Raw genomic sequence first — 17,382 nt, forward strand, 5'->3', positions numbered from 1 at the left:
TCCAGATTCACACAATGTATGTCAAGTGTCAACTGGGTATTCTTCAACATTCTTTCCATTTTGTCTGCCTCTGCCCTCTCATAGAGCAAATCCCCAGAATTTTACTGGAAATGACTCACTGATTTTGAGGAATTTGAAATACTGCTGCTTGACTTGCAGGGCCTTAGCCCAGCTGCAACATTTACGTCTATGGTGATTGACAGCTCATACTATGAATTCAGGTAGCACTGTTGCCAGTACATTATGACACATTGACTTTGCATTGCAAGCATTCAAACAGGACCCTTTGAAAACAGGTTGCTCAACAAAATCCATGAGCTGCTGCTGGAAGAACTGCTTGCAACCAGAGTCATCAGAAGTCCATTTCATCCACAAGTAGAAATTGACAAATGTGATGGCTGGGAATCAAACCCAGGTCAACTGCTTGGAAGGCAACCATGCTTACCACTGCACCACCATCAAACAACTGAAAGCAAGATTTGATAAACCGCAGAGTAATCCTGCAGCTTTTCCTGAAGCTGTTTTTGTTCCTTCTGATGCAACTCGCCAGATTTGATGAAAGGTAACATCACATGTAATGCAAGATAGACAGATAAAAGAAAGCATCGAAGGAACCAGCTAAAAATTGCAATATTTTGCTCACAATTAAATGAATTCCAGATTCACACAATGTATGTCAAGTGTCAACTGGGTATTCTTCAACATTCTTTCCATTTTGTCTGCCTCTGCCCTCTCAGTGAGCAAATCCCCAGAATTTAACTGGAAATGACTCACTGATGTTGTTAAAGAATTTGAAACACTGCTGCTTGACTTGCAGAGCCTGAGCCCAGCTGCAACATTGACGTCTATGGTGATTGACAGTTCATACTATGAATTCAGGTAGCACTGTCGCCAGTACATTATGACACGTCGACTTTGCATTGCAAACATTCAAACATGACCCTTTGAAAACAGGTTGCTCAACAAAATCCATGAGCTGCGGCTGGAAGAACTGCTTGCAACCAGAGTCATCAGAGGTTCATTTCATTCTCAAGTAGAAATTGACAAATGTGATGGCTGGGAATCAAACCCAGGTCAACTGCTTGGAAGGCAACCATGCTTACCACTGCACCACCATCACGCAACTGAAAACTAACTTTGATAAACCGCACAGTAATCCTGCAGCTTTTTCTGAAGCCGTTTTTGTTCCTTCTGATGCAACTCGACAGATTTGATGAAAGGTAACATCACATGTAATGCAAGATAGACAGATAAAAGAAGGTATCGAAGGAACCAGCTAAAAATTGCAATATTTTGCTCACAATGAAATGAATTCCAGATTCACACAATGTATGTCAAGTGTCAACTGGGTATTCTTCAACATTCTTCCCATTTTGTCTTCCTCTGCCCTCTCAGGGAGCAAATCCCCAGAATTTAACTGGAAATGACTCACTGATGTTGTTGAGGAATTTGAAATACTGCTGCTTGACTTGCAGGGCCTGAGCCCAGCTGCAACATTGACGTCTATGGTGATTGACAGCTCATACTATGAATTCAGGTAGCACTGTCGCCAGTACATTATGACACATTGACTTTGCATTGCAAGCATTCAAACATGACCCTTTGAAAACAGGTTGCTCAACAAAATCCATGAGCTGCGGCTGGAAGAACTGCTTGCAACCAGAGTCATCAGAGGTTCATTTCATTCTCAAGTAGAAATTGACAAATGTGATGGCGGGGAATCGAACCCAGGTCAACTGCTTGGAAGGCAACCATGCTTACCACTGCACCACCATCACACTGCTGAAAACTAACTTTGATAAACCGCACAGTAATCCTGCAGCTTTTTCTGAAAACGTTTTTGTTCCTTCTGATGCAACTCGACAGATTTGATGAAAGGTAACATCACATGTAATGCAAGATAGACAGATAAAAGAAAGCATCGAAGGAACCAGCTAAAAATTGCAATATTTTGCTCACAATTAAATGAATTCCAGATTCACACAATGTATGTCAAGTGTCAACTGGGTATTCTTCAACATTCTTTCCATTTTGTCTGCCTCTGCCCTCTCAGGGAGCAAATCCCCAGAATTTAACTGGAAATGACTCACTGATGTTGAGGAATTTGAAATACTGCTGCTTGACTTGCAGGGCCTGAGCCCAGCTGCAACATTGACGTCTATGGTGATTGACAGCTCATACTATGAATTCAGGTCGCACTGTCGCCAGTACATTATGACACATTGACTTTGCATTGCAAGCATTCAAACAGGACCCTTTGAAAACAGGTTGCTCAACAAAATCCATGAGCTGCTGCTGGAAGAACTGCTTGCAACCAGAGTCATCAGAAGTCCATTTCATCCGCAAGTAGAAATTGACAAATGTGATGGCTGGGAATCAAACCCACTTCAACTGCTTGGAAGGCAACCATGCTTACCACTGCACCACCATCAAACAACTGAAAGCAAGATTTGATAAACCGCAGAGTAATCCTGCAGCTTTTCCTGAAGCTGTTTTTGTTCCTTCTGATGCAACTCGCCAGATTTGATGAAAGGTAACATCACATGTAATGCAAGATAGACAGATAAAAGAAAGCATCGAAGGAACCAGCTAAAAATTGCAATATTTTGCTCACAATTAAATGAATTCCAGATTCACACAATGTATGTCAAGTGTCAACTGGGTATTCTTCAACATTCTTCCCATTTTGTCTGCCTCTGCCCTCTCAGGGAGCAATTCCCCAGAATTTAACTGGAAATGACTCACTGATGTTGTTAAAGAATTTGAAACACTGCTGCTTGACTTGCAGAGCCTGAGCCCAGCTGCAACATTTTCGTCTATGGTGATTGACAGTTCATACTATGAATTCAGGTAGCACTGGCGCCAGTACATTATGACACATCGACTTTGCATTGCAAACATTCAAACATGACCCTTTGAAAACAGGTTGCTCAACAAAATCCATGAGCTGCAGCTGGAAGAACTCCTTGCAACCAGAGTCATCAGAGGTTCATTTCATTCTCAAGGAGAAATTGACAAATGTGATGGCTGGGAATCGAACCCAGGCCAAATGCTTGGAAGACAACCATGCTTACCACTGCACCACCATCACACAGCTGAAAGCAAGATTTGATAAGCCGCAGAGTAATCCTGCAGCTTTTTCTGAAGCCGTTTTTGTTCCTTCTGATGCAACTCGACAGATTTGATGAAAGGTAACATCACATGTAATGCAAGATAGACAGATAAAAGAAGGCATCGAAGGAACCAGCTAAAAATTGCAATATTTTGCTCACAATTAAATGAATTCCAGATTCACACAATGTATGTCAAGTGTCAACTGGGTATTCTTCAACATTCTTTCCATTTTGTCTGCCTCTGCCCTCTCAGGGAGCAAATCCCCAGAATTTAACTGGAAATGACTTACTGATGTTGAGGAATTTGAAATACTGCTGCTTGACTTGCAGGGCCTGAGCCCAGCTGCAACATTTACGTCGATGGTGATTGACAGCTCATACTATGAATTCAGGTAGCACTGTCGCCAGTACATTATGACACATTGACTTTGCATTGCAAGCATTCAAACAGGACCCTTTGAAAACAGGTTGCTCAACAAAATCCATGAGCTGCTGCTGGAAGAACTGCTTGCAACCAGAGTCATCAGAAGTCCATTTCATCCGCAAGTAGAAATTGACAAATGTGATGGCTGGGAATCAAACCCACGTCAACTGCTTGGAAGGCAACCATGCTTACCACTGCACCACCATCAAACAACTGAAAGCAAGATTTGATAAACCGCAGAGTAATCCTGCAGCTTTTCCTGAAGCTGTTTTTGTTCCTTCTGATGCAACTCGCCAGATTTGATGAAAGGTTTAAAATTCTGACGGGTTTAGACAGGTTAGATGCAGAAAGAATGTTCCCAATGTTGGGGAAGTCCAGAACCAGGGGTCACAGTCTGAGGATAAGGGGTAAGCCATTTAGGACCGAGATGAGGAGAAACTTCTTCACCCAGAGAGTGGTGAACCTGTGGAATTCTCTACCACAGAAAGTAGTTGAGGCCAATTCACTAAATATATTCAAAAGGGAGTTAGATGAAGTCCTTACTACTCGGGGGATCAAGGGTTATGGCGAGAAAGCAGGAAGGGGGTACTGAAGTTTCATGTTCAGCCATGAACTCATTGAATGGCGGTGCAGGCTAGAAGGGCTGAATGGCCTACTCCTGCACCTATTTTCTATGTTTCTATGTTTCTATGTAACATCACATGTAATGCAAGATAGACAGATAAAAGAAAGCATCGAAGGAACCAGCTAAAAATTGCAATATTTTGCTCACAATTAAATGAATTCCAGATTCACACAATGTATGTCAAGTGTCAACTGGGTATTCTTCAACATTCTTCCCATTTTGTCTGCCTCTGCCCTCTCAGGGAGCAATTCCCCAGAATTTAACTGGAAATGACTCACTGATGTTGTTAAAGAATTTGAAACACTGCTGCTTGACTTGCAGAGCCTGAGCCCAGCTGCAACATTGACATCTGTGGTGATTGACAGTTCATACTATGAATTCAGGTAGCACTGTCGCCAGTACATTATGACACGTCGACTTTGCATTGCAAACATTCAAACATGACCCTTTGAAAACAGGTTGCTCAACAAAATCCATGAGCTGCAGCTGGAAGAACTGCTTGCAACCAGAGTCATCAGAGGTTCATTTCATTCTCAAGTAGAAATTGACAAATGTGATGGCTGGGAATCGAACCCAGGTCAATTGTTTGGAAGGCAACCATGCTTACCACTGCATCACCATCACACAGCTGAAAACAACCTTTGATAAACCGCACAGTAATCCTGCAGCTTTTTCTGAAGCCGTTTTTGTTCCTTCTGATGCAACTCGACAGATTTGATGAAAGGTAACATCACATGTAATGCAAGATAGACAGATAAAAGAAGGCATCGAAGGAACCAGCTAAAAATTGCAATATTTTGCTCACAATTAAATGAATTCCAGATTCACACAATGTATGTCAAGTGTCAACTGGGTATTCTTCAACATTCTTCCCATTTTGTCTGCCTCTGCCCTCTCAGGGAGCAAATCCCCAGAATTTAATTGGAAATTGCTCACTGATGTTGTTGAGGATTTTGAAATACTGCTGCTTGACTTGCAGGGCCTGAGCCCAGCTGCAACATTGACGTCTATGGTGATTGACAGCTCATACTATGAATTCAGGTAGCACTGTCGCCAGTACATTATGACACATTGACTTTGCATTGCAAGCATTCAAACATGACCCTTTGAAAACAGGTTGCTCAACAAAAGCCATGAGCTGCGGCTGGAAGAACTGCTTGCAACCAGAGTCATCAGAGGTTCATTTCATTCTCAAGTAGAAATTGACAAATGTGATGGCTGGGAAGCGAACCCAGGTCAACTGCTTGGAAGGCAACCATGCTTACCACTGCACCACCATCACACTGTTGAAAACTAACTTTGATAAACCGCACAGTAATCCTGCAGCTTTTTCTGAAAACGTTTTTGTTCCTTCTGATGCAACTCGACAGATTTGATGAAAGGTAACATCACATGTAATGCAAGATAGACAGATAAAAGAAAGCATCGAAGGAACCAGCTAAAAATTGCAATATTTTGCTCACAATTAAATGAATTCCAGATTCACACAATGTATGTCAAGTGTCAACTGGGTATTCTTCAACATTCTTCCCATTTTGTCTGCCTCTGCCCTCTCAGGGAGCAAATCCCCAGAATTTTACTGGAAATGACTCACTGATTTTGAGTAATTTGAAATACTGCTGCTTGACTTGCAGGGCCTGAGCCCAGCTGCAACATTTACGTCTATGGTGATTGACAGCTCATACTATGAATTCAGGTGGCACTGTTGCCAGTACATTATGACACATTGACTTTGCATTGCAAGCATTCAAACATGACCCTTTGAAAACAGGTTGCTCAACAAAATCCATGAGCTGCAGCTGGAAGAACTGCTTGCAACCAGAGTCATCAGAGGTTCATTTCATTCTCAAGTAGAAATTGACAAATGTGATGGCTGGGAATCAAACCCAGGTCAATTGTTTGGAAGGCAACCATGCTTACCACTGCACCACCATCACACAGCTGAAAACAACCTTTGATAAACCGCACAGTAATCCTGCAGCTTTTTCTGAAGCCGTTTTTGTTCCTTCTGATGCAACTCGACAGATTTGATGAAAGGTAACATCACATGTAATGCAAGATAGACAGATAAAAGAAGGCATCGAAGGAACCAGCTAAAAATTGCAATATTTTGCTCACAATTAAATGAATTCCAGATTCACACAATGTATGTCAAGTGTCAACTGGGTATTCTTCAACATTCTTTCCATTTTGTCTGCCTCTGCCCTCTCATAGAGCAAATCCCCAGAATTTTACTGGAAATGACTCACTGATTTTGAGGAATTTGAAATACTGCTGCTTGACTTGCAGGGCCTTAGCCCAGCTGCAACATTTACGTCTATGGTGATTGACAGCTCATACTATGAATTCAGGTAGCACTGTTGCCAGTACATTATGACACATTGACTTTGCATTGCAAGCATTCAAACAGGACCCTTTGAAAACAGGTTGCTCAACAAAATCCATGAGCTGCTGCTGGAAGAACTGCTTGCAACCAGAGTCATCAGAAGTCCATTTCATCCACAAGTAGAAATTGACAAATGTGATGGCTGGGAATCAAACCCAGGTCAACTGCTTGGAAGGCAACCATGCTTACCACTGCACCACCATCAAACAACTGAAAGCAAGATTTGATAAACCGCAGAGTAATCCTGCAGCTTTTCCTGAAGCTGTTTTTGTTCCTTCTGATGCAACTCGCCAGATTTGATGAAAGGTAACATCACATGTAATGCAAGATAGACAGATAAAAGAAAGCATCGAAGGAACCAGCTAAAAATTGCAATATTTTGCTCACAATTAAATGAATTCCAGATTCACACAATGTATGTCAAGTGTCAACTGGGTATTCTTCAACATTCTTTCCATTTTGTCTGCCTCTGCCCTCTCAGTGAGCAAATCCCCAGAATTTAACTGGAAATGACTCACTGATGTTGTTAAAGAATTTGAAACACTGCTGCTTGACTTGCAGAGCCTGAGCCCAGCTGCAACATTGACGTCTATGGTGATTGACAGTTCATACTATGAATTCAGGTAGCACTGTCGCCAGTACATTATGACACGTCGACTTTGCATTGCAAACATTCAAACATGACCCTTTGAAAACAGGTTGCTCAACAAAATCCATGAGCTGCGGCTGGAAGAACTGCTTGCAACCAGAGTCATCAGAGGTTCATTTCATTCTCAAGTAGAAATTGACAAATGTGATGGCTGGGAATCAAACCCAGGTCAACTGCTTGGAAGGCAACCATGCTTACCACTGCACCACCATCACGCAACTGAAAACTAACTTTGATAAACCGCACAGTAATCCTGCAGCTTTTTCTGAAGCCGTTTTTGTTCCTTCTGATGCAACTCGACAGATTTGATGAAAGGTAACATCACATGTAATGCAAGATAGACAGATAAAAGAAGGTATCGAAGGAACCAGCTAAAAATTGCAATATTTTGCTCACAATGAAATGAATTCCAGATTCACACAATGTATGTCAAGTGTCAACTGGGTATTCTTCAACATTCTTCCCATTTTGTCTTCCTCTGCCCTCTCAGGGAGCAAATCCCCAGAATTTAACTGGAAATGACTCACTGATGTTGTTGAGGAATTTGAAATACTGCTGCTTGACTTGCAGGGCCTGAGCCCAGCTGCAACATTGACGTCTATGGTGATTGACAGCTCATACTATGAATTCAGGTAGCACTGTCGCCAGTACATTATGACACATTGACTTTGCATTGCAAGCATTCAAACATGACCCTTTGAAAACAGGTTGCTCAACAAAATCCATGAGCTGCGGCTGGAAGAACTGCTTGCAACCAGAGTCATCAGAGGTTCATTTCATTCTCAAGTAGAAATTGACAAATGTGATGGCTGGGAATCGAACCCAGGTCAACTGCTTGGAAGGCAACCATGCTTACCACTGCACCACCATCACACTGCTGAAAACTAACTTTGATAAACCGCACAGTAATCCTGCAGCTTTTTCTGAAAACGTTTTTGTTCCTTCTGATGCAACTCGACAGATTTGATGAAAGGTAACATCACATGTAATGCAAGATAGACAGATAAAAGAAAGCATCGAAGGAACCAGCTAAAAATTGCAATATTTTGCTCACAATTAAATGAATTCCAGATTCACACAATGTATGTCAAGTGTCAACTGGGTATTCTTCAACATTCTTTCCATTTTGTCTGCCTCTGCCCTCTCAGGGAGCAAATCCCCAGAATTTAACTGGAAATGACTCACTGATGTTGAGGAATTTGAAATACTGCTGCTTGACTTGCAGGGCCTGAGCCCAGCTGCAACATTGACGTCTATGGTGATTGACAGCTCATACTATGAATTCAGGTCGCACTGTCGCCAGTACATTATGACACATTGACTTTGCATTGCAAGCATTCAAACAGGACCCTTTGAAAACAGGTTGCTCAACAAAATCCATGAGCTGCTGCTGGAAGAACTGCTTGCAACCAGAGTCATCAGAAGTCCATTTCATCCGCAAGTAGAAATTGACAAATGTGATGGCTGGGAATCAAACCCACTTCAACTGCTTGGAAGGCAACCATGCTTACCACTGCACCACCATCAAACAACTGAAAGCAAGATTTGATAAACCGCAGAGTAATCCTGCAGCTTTTCCTGAAGCTGTTTTTGTTCCTTCTGATGCAACTCGCCAGATTTGATGAAAGGTAACATCACATGTAATGCAAGATAGACAGATAAAAGAAAGCATCGAAGGAACCAGCTAAAAATTGCAATATTTTGCTCACAATTAAATGAATTCCAGATTCACACAATGTATGTCAAGTGTCAACTGGGTATTCTTCAACATTCTTCCCATTTTGTCTGCCTCTGCCCTCTCAGGGAGCAATTCCCCAGAATTTAACTGGAAATGACTCACTGATGTTGTTAAAGAATTTGAAACACTGCTGCTTGACTTGCAGAGCCTGAGCCCAGCTGCAACATTTTCGTCTATGGTGATTGACAGTTCATACTATGAATTCAGGTAGCACTGGCGCCAGTACATTATGACACATCGACTTTGCATTGCAAACATTCAAACATGACCCTTTGAAAACAGGTTGCTCAACAAAATCCATGAGCTGCAGCTGGAAGAACTCCTTGCAACCAGAGTCATCAGAGGTTCATTTCATTCTCAAGGAGAAATTGACAAATGTGATGGCTGGGAATCGAACCCAGGCCAAATGCTTGGAAGACAACCATGCTTACCACTGCACCACCATCACACAGCTGAAAGCAAGATTTGATAAGCCGCAGAGTAATCCTGCAGCTTTTTCTGAAGCCGTTTTTGTTCCTTCTGATGCAACTCGACAGATTTGATGAAAGGTAACATCACATGTAATGCAAGATAGACAGATAAAAGAAGGCATCGAAGGAACCAGCTAAAAATTGCAATATTTTGCTCACAATTAAATGAATTCCAGATTCACACAATGTATGTCAAGTGTCAACTGGGTATTCTTCAACATTCTTTCCATTTTGTCTGCCTCTGCCCTCTCAGGGAGCAAATCCCCAGAATTTAACTGGAAATGACTTACTGATGTTGAGGAATTTGAAATACTGCTGCTTGACTTGCAGGGCCTGAGCCCAGCTGCAACATTTACGTCGATGGTGATTGACAGCTCATACTATGAATTCAGGTAGCACTGTCGCCAGTACATTATGACACATTGACTTTGCATTGCAAGCATTCAAACAGGACCCTTTGAAAACAGGTTGCTCAACAAAATCCATGAGCTGCTGCTGGAAGAACTGCTTGCAACCAGAGTCATCAGAAGTCCATTTCATCCGCAAGTAGAAATTGACAAATGTGATGGCTGGGAATCAAACCCACGTCAACTGCTTGGAAGGCAACCATGCTTACCACTGCACCACCATCAAACAACTGAAAGCAAGATTTGATAAACCGCAGAGTAATCCTGCAGCTTTTCCTGAAGCTGTTTTTGTTCCTTCTGATGCAACTCGCCAGATTTGATGAAAGGTTTAAAATTCTGACGGGTTTAGACAGGTTAGATGCAGAAAGAATGTTCCCAATGTTGGGGAAGTCCAGAACCAGGGGTCACAGTCTGAGGATAAGGGGTAAGCCATTTAGGACCGAGATGAGGAGAAACTTCTTCACCCAGAGAGTGGTGAACCTGTGGAATTCTCTACCACAGAAAGTAGTTGAGGCCAATTCACTAAATATATTCAAAAGGGAGTTAGATGAAGTCCTTACTACTCGGGGGATCAAGGGTTATGGCGAGAAAGCAGGAAGGGGGTACTGAAGTTTCATGTTCAGCCATGAACTCATTGAATGGCGGTGCAGGCTAGAAGGGCTGAATGGCCTACTCCTGCACCTATTTTCTATGTTTCTATGTTTCTATGTAACATCACATGTAATGCAAGATAGACAGATAAAAGAAAGCATCGAAGGAACCAGCTAAAAATTGCAATATTTTGCTCACAATTAAATGAATTCCAGATTCACACAATGTATGTCAAGTGTCAACTGGGTATTCTTCAACATTCTTCCCATTTTGTCTGCCTCTGCCCTCTCAGGGAGCAATTCCCCAGAATTTAACTGGAAATGACTCACTGATGTTGTTAAAGAATTTGAAACACTGCTGCTTGACTTGCAGAGCCTGAGCCCAGCTGCAACATTGACGTCTATGGTGATTGACAGTTCATACTATGAATTCAGGTAGCACTGGCGCCAGTACATTATGACACATTGATGACACGTCGACTTTGCATTGCAAGCATTCAAACAGGACCCTTGGAAAACAGGTTGCTCAACAAAATCCATGAGCTGCTGCTGGAAGAACTGCTTGCAACCAGAGTCATCAGAAGTCCATTTCATCCACAAGTGGAAATTGACAAATGTGATGGCTGGGAATCAAACCCAGGTCAACTGCTTGGAAGGCAACCATGCTTACCACTGCACCACCATCAAACAACTGAAAGCAAGATTTGATAAACCGCAGAGTAATCCTGCAGCTTTTTCTGAAGCTGTTTTTGTTCCTTCTGATGCAACTCGACAGATTTGATGAAAGGTAACATCACATGTAATGCAAGATAAACAGATAAAAGAAGGCATCGAAGGAACCAGCTAAAAATTGCAATATTTTGCTCACAATTAAATGAATTCCAGATTCACACAATGTATGTCAAGTGTCAACTGGGTATTCTTCAACATTCTTCCCATTTTGTCTGCCTCTGCCCTCTCAGGGAGCAAATCCCCAGAATTTAACTGGAAATGACTCACTGATGTTGTTGAGGAATTTGAAATACTGCTGCTTGACTTGCAGGGCCTGAGCCCAGCTGCAACATTGACGTCTATGGTGATTGACAGCTCATACTATGAATTCAGGTAGCACTGTCGCCAGTACATTATGACACATTGACTTTGCATTGCAAGCATTCAAACATGACCCTTTGAAAACAGGTTGCTCAACAAAATCCATGAGCTGCGGCTGGAAGAACTGCTTGCAACCAGAGTCATCAGAGGTTCATTTCATTCTCAAGTAGAAATTGACAAATGTGATGGGTGGGAATCGAACCCAGGTCAACTGCTTGGAAGGCAACCATGCTTACCACTGCACCACCATCACACTGCTGAAAACTAACTTTGATAAACCGCACAGTAATCCTGCAGCTTTTTCTGAAAACGTTTTTGTTCCTTCTGATGCAACTCGACAGATTTGATGAAAGGTAACATCACATGTAATGCAAGATAGACAGATAAAAGAAAGCATCGAAGGAACCAGCTAAAAATTGCAATATTTTGCTCACAATTAAATGAATTCCAGATTCACACAATGTATGTCAAGTGTCAACTGGGTATTCTTCAACATTCTTTCCATTTTGTCTGCCTCTGCCCTCTCAGGGAGCAAATCCCCAGAATTTAACTGGAAATGACTCACTGATGTTGAGGAATTTGAAATACTGCTGCTTGACTTGCAGGGCCTGAGCCCAGCTGCAACATTGACGTCTATGGTGATTGACAGCTCATACTATGAATTCAGGTCGCACTGTCGCCAGTACATTATGACACATTGACTTTGCATTGCAAGCATTCAAACAGGACCCTTTGAAAACAGGTTGCTCAACAAAATCCATGAGCTGCTGCTGGAAGAACTGCTTGCAACCAGAGTCATCAGAAGTCCATTTCATCCGCAAGTAGAAATTGACAAATGTGATGGCTGGGAATCAAACCCACGTCAACTGCTTCGAAGGCAACCATGCTTACCACTGCACCACCATCAAACAACTGAAAGCAAGATTTGATAAACCGCAGAGTAATCCTGCAGCTTTTCCTGAAGCTGTTTTTGTTCCTTCTGATGCAACTCGCCAGATTTGATGAAAGGTAACATCACATGTAATGCAAGATAGACAGATAAAAGAAAGCATCGAAGGAACCAGCTAAAAATTGCAATATTTTGCTCACAATTAAATGAATTCCAGATTCACACAATGTATGTCAAGTGTCAACTGGGTATTCTTCAACATTCTTCCCATTTTGTCTGCCTCTGCCCTCTCAGGGAGCAATTCCCCAGAATTTAACTGGAAATGACTCACTGATGTTGTTAAAGAATTTGAAACACTGCTGCTTGACTTGCAGAGCCTGAGCCCAGCTGCAACATTGACGTCTATGGTGATTGACAGTTCATACTATGAATTCAGGTAGCACTGGCGCCAGTACATTATGACACATTGATGACACGTCGACTTTGCATTGCAAACATTCAAACATGACCCTTTGAAAACAGGTTGCTCAACAAAATCCATGAGCTGCGGCTGGAAGAACTCCTTGCAACCAGAGTCATCAGAGGTTCATTTCATTCTCAAGGAGAAATTGACAAATGTGATGGCTGGGAATCGAACCCAGGCCAAATGCTTGGAAGACAACCATGCTTACCACTGCACCACCATCACACAGCTGAAAATTAACTTTGATAAACCGCACAGTAATCCTGCAGCTTTTTCTGAAGCCGTTTTTGTTCCTTCTGATGCAACTCGACAGATTTGATGAAAGGTTACATCACATGTAATGCAAGATAGACAGATAAAAGAAGGCATCGAAGGAACCAGCTAAAAATTGCAATATTTTGCTCACAATGAAATGAATTCCAGATTCACACAATGTATGTCAAGTGTCAACTGGGTATTCTTCAACATTCTTTCCATTTTGTCTGCCTCTGCACTCTCAGGGAGCAAATCCCCAGAATTTAACTGGAATTTGACTCACTGATGTTGAGGAATTTGAAATACTGCTGCTTGACTTGCAGGGCCTGAGCCCAGCTGCAACATTGACGTCTATGGTGATTGACAGCTCATACTATGAATTCAGGTAGCACTGTCGCCAGTACATTATGACACATTGACTTTGCATTGCAAGCATTCAAACAGGACCCTTTGAAAACAGGTTGCTCAACAAAATCCATGAGCTGCTGCTGGAAGAACTGCTTGCAACCAGAGTCATCAGAAGTCCATTTCATCCACAAGTAGAAATTGACAAATGTGATGGCTGGGAATCAAACCCAGGTCAACTGCTTGGAAGGCAACCATGCTTACCACTGCACCACCATCAAACAACTGAAAGCAAGATTTGATAAACCGCAGAGTAATCCTGCAGCTTTTTCTGAAGCTGTTTTTGTTCCTTCTGATGCAACTCGACAGATTTGATGAAAGGTAACATCACATGTAATGCAAGATAAACAGATAAAAGAAGGCATCGAAGGAACCAGCTAAAAATTGCAATATTTTGCTCACAATTAAATGAATTCCAGATTCACACAATGTATGTCAAGTGTCAACTGGGTATTCTTCAACATTCTTCCCATTTTGTCTGCCTCTGCCCTCTCAGGGAGCAAATCCCCAGAATTTAACTGGAAATGACTCACTGATGTTGTTGAGGAATTTGAAATACTGCTGCTTGACTTGCAGGGCCTGAGCCCAGCTGCAACATTGACGTCTATGGTGATTGACAGTTCATACTATGAATTCAGGTAGCACTGTCGCCAGTACATTATGATACATTGACTTTGCATTGCAAACATTCAAACATGACCCTTTGAAAACAGGTTGCTCAACAAAATCCATGAGCTGCGGCTGGAAGAACTGCTTGCAACCAGAGTCATCAGAGGTTCATTTCATTCTCAAGTACAAATTGATAAATGTGATGGCTGGGAATCGAACCCAGGTCAACTGCTTGGAAGGCAACCATGCTTACCACTGCACCACCATCACACAGCTGCAAACTAACTTTGATAAACCGCACAGTAATCCTGCAGCTTTTTCTGAAGCCGTTTTTGTTCCTTCTGATGCAACTCGACAGATTTGATGAAAGGTAACATCACATGTAATGCAAGATAGACAGATAAAAGAAGGCATCGAAGGAACCAGCTAAAAATTGCAATATTTTGCTCACAATTAAATGAATTCCAGATTCACACAATGTATGTCAAGTGTCAACTGGGTATTCTTCAACATTCTTCCCATTTTGTCTGCCTCTGCCCTCTCAGGGAGCAATTCCCCAGAATTTAACTGGAAATGACTCACTGATGTTGTTAAAGAATTTGAAACACTGCTGCTTGACTTGCAGGGCCTGAGCCCAGCTGCAACAGTGACGTCTATGGTGATTGACAGTTCATACTATGAATTCAGGTAGCACTGGCGCCAGTACATTATGACACATTGATGACACGTCGACGACACGTCGACTTTGCATTGCAAACATTCAAACATGACCCTTTGAAAACAGGTTGCTCAACAAAATCCATGAGCTGCGGCTGGAAGAACAACTTGCAACCAGAGTCATCAGAGGTTCATTTCATTCTCAAGTAGAAATTGACAAATGTGATGGCTGGGAATCAAACCCAGGTCAACTGCTTGGAAGGCAACCATGCTTACCACTGCACCACCATCAAACAACTGAAAGCAAGATTTGATAAACCGCAGAGTAATGCTGCAGCTTTTCCTGAAGCTGTTTTTGTTCCTTCTGATGCAACTCGACAGATTTGATGAAAGGTAACATCACATGTAATGCAAGATAGACAGATAAAAGAAGGTCTCGAAGGAACCAGCTAAAAATTGCAATATTTTTCTCACAATTAAATGAATTCCAGATTCACACAATGTATGTCAAGTGTCAACTGGGTATTCTTCAACATTCTTCCCATTTTGTCTGCCTCTGCCCTCTCAGGGAGCAAATCCCCAGAATTTAACTGGAAATGACTCACTGATGTTGTTGAGGAATTTGAAATACTGCTGCTTGACTTGCAGGGCCTGAGCCCAGCTGCAACATTGACGTCTATGGTGATTGACAGTTCATACTATGAATTCAGGTAGCACTGTCGCCAGTACATTATGACACATTGACTTTGCATTGCAAGCATTCAAACATGACCCTTTGAAAACAGGTTGCTCAACAAAATCCATGAGCTGCAGCTGGAAGAACTGCTTGCAACCAAAGTCATCAGAGGTTCATTTCATTCTCAAATAGAAATTGACAAATGTGATGGCTGGGAATCGAACCCAGGTCAACTGCTTGGAAGGCAACCATGCTTACCACTGCACCACCATCAAACAACTGAAAGCAAGATTTGATAAACCGCAGAGTAATGCTGCAGCTTTTCCTGAAGCTGTTTTTGTTCCTTCTGATGCAACTCGACAGATTTGATGAAAGGTAACATCACATGTAATGCAAGATAGACAGATAAAAGAAGGTATCGAAGGAACCAGCTAAAAATTGCAATATTTTTCTCACAATTAAATGAATTCCAGATTCACACAATGTATGTCAAGTGTCAACTGGGTATTCTTCAACATTCTTCCCATTTTGTCTGCCTCTGCCCTCTCAGGGAGCAAATCCCCAGAATTTAACTGGAAATGACTCACTGATGTTGTTGAGGAATTTGAAATACTGCTGCTTGACTTGCAGGGCCTGAGCCCAGCTGCAACATTGACGTCTATGGTGATTGACAGTTCATACTATGAATTCAGGTAGCACTGTCGCCAGCACATTATGATACATTGACTTTGCATTGCAAACATTCAAACATGACCCTTTGAAAACAGGTTGCTCAACAAAATCCATGAGCTGCGGCTGGAAGAACTGCTTGCAACCAGAGTCATCAGAGGTTCATTTCATTCTCAAGTACAAATTGATAAATGTGATGGCTGGGAATCGAACCCAGGTCAACTGCTTGGAAGGCAACCATGCTTACCACTGCACCACCATCACACAGCTGCAAACTAACTTTGATAAACCGCACAGTAATCCTGCAGCTTTTTCTGAAGCCGTTTTTGTTCCTTCTGATGCAACTCGACAGATTTGATGAAAGGTAACATCACATGTAATGCAAGATAGACAGATAAAAGAAGGTATCGAAGGAACCAGCTAAAAATTGCAATATTTTTCTCACAATTAAATGAATTCCAGATTCACACAATGTATGTCAAGTGTCAACTGGGTATTCTTCAACATTCTTCCCATTTTGTCTGCCTCTGCCCTCTCAGGGAGCAAATCCCCAGAATTTAACTGGAAATGACTCACTGATGTTGTTGAGGAATTTGAAATACTGCTGCTTGACTTGCAGGGCCTGAGCCCAGCTGCAACATTGACGTCTATGGTGATTGACAGCTCATACTATGAATTCAGGTCGCACTGTCGCCAGTACATTATGACACATTGACTTTGCATTGCAAGCATTCAAACAGGACCCTTTGAAAACAGGTTGCTCAACAAAATCCATGAGCTGCTGCTGGAAGAACTGCTTGCAACCAGAGTCATCAGAAGTCCATTTCATCCGCAAGTAGAAATTGACAAATGTGATGGCTGGGAATCAAACCCACTTCAACTGCTTGGAAGGCAACCATGCTTACCACTGCACCACCATCAAACAACTGAAAGCAAGATTTGATAAACCGCAGAGTAATCCTGCAGCTTTTCCTGAAGCTGTTTTTGTTCCTTCTGATGCAACTCGCCAGATTTGATGAAAGGTAACATCACATGTAATGCAAGAAAGACAGATAAAAGAAAGCATCGAAGGAACCAGCTAAAAATTGCAATATTTTGCTCACAATTAAATGAATTCCAGATTCACACAATGTATGTCAAGTGTCAACTGGGTATTCTTCAACATTCTTCCCATTTTGTCTGCCTCTGCCCTCTCAGGGAGCAATTCCCCAGAATTTAACTGGAAATGACTCACTGATGTTGTTAAAGAATTTGAAACACTGCTG

General features: G+C 42.0%; 14 non-coding genes across 14 annotated transcripts; all 14 read right to left on the reverse strand.

Moving 5' to 3' along the window:
• Positions 1-1,048: 1,048 nt before the first annotated feature.
• Positions 1,049-1,120, reverse strand: trnag-ucc (transfer RNA glycine (anticodon UCC)). The gene has a single exon. It is a non-coding gene; the product is annotated as a tRNA-Gly (tRNA).
• Positions 1,121-1,706: 586 nt separating this feature from the next.
• On the reverse strand, positions 1,707-1,778 carry trnag-ucc (transfer RNA glycine (anticodon UCC)). The gene has a single exon. It is a non-coding gene; the product is annotated as a tRNA-Gly (tRNA).
• A 1,241-nt stretch (positions 1,779-3,019) lies between these two features.
• Positions 3,020-3,091, reverse strand: trnag-ucc (transfer RNA glycine (anticodon UCC)). The gene has a single exon. It is a non-coding gene; the product is annotated as a tRNA-Gly (tRNA).
• Positions 3,092-4,714: 1,623 nt separating this feature from the next.
• Positions 4,715-4,786, reverse strand: trnag-ucc (transfer RNA glycine (anticodon UCC)). Its single transcript has one exon. It is a non-coding gene; the product is annotated as a tRNA-Gly (tRNA).
• A 586-nt stretch (positions 4,787-5,372) lies between these two features.
• trnag-ucc (transfer RNA glycine (anticodon UCC)) lies at positions 5,373-5,444 on the reverse strand. The gene has a single exon. It is a non-coding gene; the product is annotated as a tRNA-Gly (tRNA).
• Positions 5,445-6,027: 583 nt separating this feature from the next.
• Positions 6,028-6,099, reverse strand: trnag-ucc (transfer RNA glycine (anticodon UCC)). The gene has a single exon. It is a non-coding gene; the product is annotated as a tRNA-Gly (tRNA).
• Positions 6,100-7,340: 1,241 nt separating this feature from the next.
• On the reverse strand, positions 7,341-7,412 carry trnag-ucc (transfer RNA glycine (anticodon UCC)). The gene has a single exon. It is a non-coding gene; the product is annotated as a tRNA-Gly (tRNA).
• Positions 7,413-7,998: 586 nt separating this feature from the next.
• trnag-ucc (transfer RNA glycine (anticodon UCC)) lies at positions 7,999-8,070 on the reverse strand. The gene has a single exon. It is a non-coding gene; the product is annotated as a tRNA-Gly (tRNA).
• Positions 8,071-9,311: 1,241 nt separating this feature from the next.
• Positions 9,312-9,383, reverse strand: trnag-ucc (transfer RNA glycine (anticodon UCC)). The gene has a single exon. It is a non-coding gene; the product is annotated as a tRNA-Gly (tRNA).
• Positions 9,384-11,675: 2,292 nt separating this feature from the next.
• On the reverse strand, positions 11,676-11,747 carry trnag-ucc (transfer RNA glycine (anticodon UCC)). The gene has a single exon. It is a non-coding gene; the product is annotated as a tRNA-Gly (tRNA).
• Positions 11,748-12,999: 1,252 nt separating this feature from the next.
• Positions 13,000-13,071, reverse strand: trnag-ucc (transfer RNA glycine (anticodon UCC)). The gene has a single exon. It is a non-coding gene; the product is annotated as a tRNA-Gly (tRNA).
• A 1,242-nt stretch (positions 13,072-14,313) lies between these two features.
• trnag-ucc (transfer RNA glycine (anticodon UCC)) lies at positions 14,314-14,385 on the reverse strand. Its single transcript has one exon. It is a non-coding gene; the product is annotated as a tRNA-Gly (tRNA).
• Positions 14,386-15,651: 1,266 nt separating this feature from the next.
• trnag-ucc (transfer RNA glycine (anticodon UCC)) lies at positions 15,652-15,723 on the reverse strand. Its single transcript has one exon. It is a non-coding gene; the product is annotated as a tRNA-Gly (tRNA).
• A 586-nt stretch (positions 15,724-16,309) lies between these two features.
• Positions 16,310-16,381, reverse strand: trnag-ucc (transfer RNA glycine (anticodon UCC)). Its single transcript has one exon. It is a non-coding gene; the product is annotated as a tRNA-Gly (tRNA).
• Between the last annotated feature and the right edge of the window lie 1,001 nt (positions 16,382-17,382).

Source organism: Pristiophorus japonicus, chromosome 19 (assembly GCF_044704955.1).
Source record: "Pristiophorus japonicus isolate sPriJap1 chromosome 19, sPriJap1.hap1, whole genome shotgun sequence".
NCBI lineage: Eukaryota > Metazoa > Chordata > Chondrichthyes > Pristiophoridae > Pristiophorus > Pristiophorus japonicus.